Source organism: Bemisia tabaci, chromosome 5, assembly GCF_918797505.1.
Source record: "Bemisia tabaci chromosome 5, PGI_BMITA_v3".
Taxonomy (NCBI): Eukaryota; Metazoa; Arthropoda; class Insecta; order Hemiptera; family Aleyrodidae; genus Bemisia; species Bemisia tabaci.
In genome coordinates, this window is record NC_092797.1 from 10,509,829 (window position 1) to 10,513,689 (window position 3,861).

The 3,861-nt window shown below is 38.3% G+C and overlaps 1 long non-coding RNA gene across 2 annotated transcripts; it reads left to right on the forward strand.

Moving 5' to 3' along the window:
• Window positions 1–257: 257 nt before the first annotated feature.
• LOC109034513 (uncharacterized) lies at window positions 258–3,861 on the forward strand. Of its 2 annotated transcripts, none has more exons than XR_011899946.1 (3): window positions 258–1,048; window positions 1,789–1,935; window positions 2,663–3,861. It is a non-coding gene; the product is annotated as an uncharacterized lncRNA (long non-coding RNA). The 2 variants fall into 2 exon arrangements; XR_002009149.2 differs by having other exon boundaries at window positions 360–1,048; window positions 2,767–3,856.

Here is a 3,861-nt window from a genome sequence, read left to right on the forward strand (position 1 = left end):
TCTTCCAAAAAAATTACATCTATGGCTGGAGGATATTTTTCTTTGGATGGTCTCAATTGATTTTGTGTAGTAAAAGCTTGATAAACATGCATCCCTCTCGAAGAACATGTAGAGAAATGTAGGTTAATTGGTAAAAATCTAAAAGAATTCCACGAAGTCTGATACATTTATTTAGTAAATTACTAGTTTTTAATCAATCCTAATGTAAAAAGTGCTTTATTATTTTAAATCTGGTAAAAAATAATTTGTCTAAAGAGTATTTAAGCAACTCTCACGATATTTTGATCAAATTAGTTTCGTGCATGAAAAACAGAGTGAAAATGAGAAAAACATCGGAACAAGTTTGACATTGTTTTATAAATTGTATAATATTCCCTTCTTGTGTAGAATGTGCAGTGCTAAAAGCTGTAAGAGACTGAATTTTGCTTAACACTGCGGAGGTACTGTCTCATTTAGGTGCAAGCTCTCAAGACGATGCGATCGCTCCAACAATTTCCCAAAATGCTTCTTCGCCCACCGATCAATGCGTCGTTGTGAGATAGACAATGGACGGTGCGGATTGCGATTGAGTCATTGGAAAGACGCTAATTACGTTAAGAATACGAGGAGTAAAACCTATAATTATGGTGCAGATCTCAATGATATTATGTAAATGATGAGTTGTTGATATGATAATGGAATCGTAACGGCGCTTCACTAGACATGTCGGTGTGCTTTATTGAATTTGTCCATGAAACCCAGTTTACAACGTCCGGCGTTGATAAGTGGTGAAATAAACTCTGGATTTCCTTAAAAGTTATTATTAGGTTTAGAGTAGGAAAATCATGTTAAAAATCGGATGAAGTAGTCGCAGTCAAAGTCAGTTTAGGCCGTTTACGAAGCTGAATATAATAACAGTTTAATTAAACATCATTGCGTATCAAGTGAAATTAAAAACTCTTCTCTCATCTTTCTACGGCAACAATTACTGGTCAAAATGAGATTTTTAAAATGTGATATCGGTGCGTTTATTGACTTTTGCCCACAAAAAAGAGAAAAAAATTCAAACGTAAGTTTAAACCATTTGTTTAGGGCTTAAATCCAATTTTAGCACTTACCTCGGCAAATTTAAAAATATGGCCCCTTATTTATATCCTCTTACTAATAGTCGGACTATATTTTGCAGTTGGGAACTAAAATTTCTGGCTCATCCGTAAAAACACACATCTGCAAAGGAGAATTATTGGTGTATACGCTGCCTCTAAACTTACCTAGAATTTGTAGTTCGCAATTGCAAAAATTAGTCCAGTTCTATTGTTGATAATTACATCACATCAAAGAATCTACTTCATTCTCTAAACATGCCTTATGCATTGAAACATGATGCTTCATTTTTCTTTAGTTTGCCTGTTTTGAAAATATATTTCTCAGCAGTGTATTGTCACAAGCGGATAAATTAATCATATTAGATCAATATCTTCTATAGATCTTTTTATCCAGAAGTGAATGTTACACTTGAATTCTATCACTTTCTCTGCATAATTCAAATTTAAAGGAGCCAATCTAAGTAGACTTTTATCTGTTTCCGTTAAAATATTTTAATATTTGCCCGTGATGTTAAGACGTTTGGAATATTGAGACTAAAATCTAGAACAAGCAACGCCGTATAATAATTCCGTGCGAGAATCATCTGCCGGAGAAACAAAGGAAACAGAATCCTTGACTCGGAAGATTTCTTTCAAAATTGTATCACCTTTCACTTCAGAAACCATGTTCAACAGCTATCACATCAGCGCCATGCTATATCAGCTTTGTTCTAGGTTATTTCCTTGAGAATCTACACCGATATACCGAGAGAATTTTTTTCATACGTTTCCATTCTGAGCTGTTTTCAACCACTAAACACCGACCGCGCCATGAAGTGTGGCCTTTTTCGGACATGAGCGATCACCTTAGGTAAGGGATCAAGTATATCGAAAGCATTTTTTTTAATTCTAAACTCTAGTTTTAAAAAAATGGTTAAAAAAGGGCTGCGTATACTTCTCACCATAAAATGATAATTTTTAAATACACGTGTAATTCTCTTGCATACTGTTTTTTTTCAAGCATGGCCCAAGTTCACCTAGTTTCGCTTCCACCGAACCAGCTAAAAGCTCAATAGAGGGGCTTGGAGGACAAGGCGCGTGAGTGCAATTTTTGAAGAATTGAGATATTAATGGTTCCAAGTGAAACTAGTCTTAGTGCATATTCTGTGAAAATTCCCTCCCGAATTTCCATTTGTAAGCTTCAAAAAGTCAGTTTGAACTTCCTCTCCGCTATAAAGACCCATACAATTTCGAAACATCAAACACGTATTTCTCGAAACAGCAAATACTGCATTTATGTACAGAGGCGGGTCCAGCAATTTGGCAACACCGGATTTCCTTCATTTGAACTTATGCTAAATAATCGATTCTTGTCGGAGCACTTGGCCCCTTAAGAATCGATACATTTCCATGGGTTTATATGGAGGAAAGGCAATGTTGTCAATTTGCTGGATCCGCCAATGTTTATGTGCCTCGTCTTCCAAGGCCACCCAATACTTTATTCCTCTTACATTAATATAGCATTTACATTAGTGAATGGAGGGATAAGAAGAATTGGTTTTTTAGTCATTTATTTTTTTATGATTTTATACATGCAGTTAGGCAAATTTCCGGAGATTTCTCAACCACCTCCAACCAAAATTACCTCATCCTGTGATCCTCTTCAAACGACGGCACCGATCGTATCATGGACGATTTTCAGGATTCAGCTCCTGTTTAAAGCGACGCTCTGGGGCCTCCAGCGACGGGATGGCCGATGGTTTGGAGAGGAGCTCGTAAACTGCGATCTCGAGCGTTCGTCTTCAAATAAAGGCGGCGCGGATCGGCGATAAAAGGGACTTTTGGTGTCACGGCCCCTCGCCTTCCCAACGGCAACGGCCAACGTGCGCCAGGTTCAAGATCACCGATCTTCCCGCGGTTCGCGTATCGCGCATATCGCTCGACACCCATCTTGCGGACACCGAGCCCGGCACACAGTGTGTCGGGCGTCTGCAAGTATGCGAGTCATTTCAGCCAAATCTTAGGAAAGACAAAAGTTACAATGCCATTGTAAAGAGGGTATAGATATTGGGCCTCATGGCGACCCTTGGGAAAAATGAAGATCATAACGTCGCTGTTTTAACGTAAGGGTGTAACTCAGTTTCCACGTGAACCCCGTTATCCATAGAGCTCTGTGTTTTTCAGGGCTCACGTAGTATTAGAGATACACCTGTACGTCAGAGCAGCGATGATAAGTATTACTGGGAAACGTATCATCACAGGTATCACTGATATCAGGTAAAAAGCGGAGGTGCCTTCAATTTTGAGCATACCACCCGCATATCCATGGAACACGAATAGTTGTATCAAGGCGCTGCAGTCAACTCAGTCTAGTCTTTGTTAAGCAGAAACGCCTTCAATTTTTGAAAGTGCAACACGCACATCCAAGATACTAATAATATATGCAAAATGTGAAAAGCTCATCAGTTCATATTAAAAACTTTTGAGAAAAGTAAAAAAATAAGTTTTTTTCTTTGCGTGTGTGTGTCGCACCAGATGGTTTTAAAATGTCGAAAGAAACACCCAGATCCGTATTAATGTTTTGCCTACCAACAAAACTGCACAAGAAATGTTTTTATTTTTATTTGATACTCTTTAGTTTTGATCAAAATCTCGCGAATAATTTGTCTTAATTCTCAGGCTTTTAACCGGCTAGTCGGCGGACTGGCTACCCAGTTCACGGAATGAGCAAGAACATCGGCCATTTCGCGGACTAGGGATGACCTATTTACGGACGGAACAAAAAATTTGGACAATC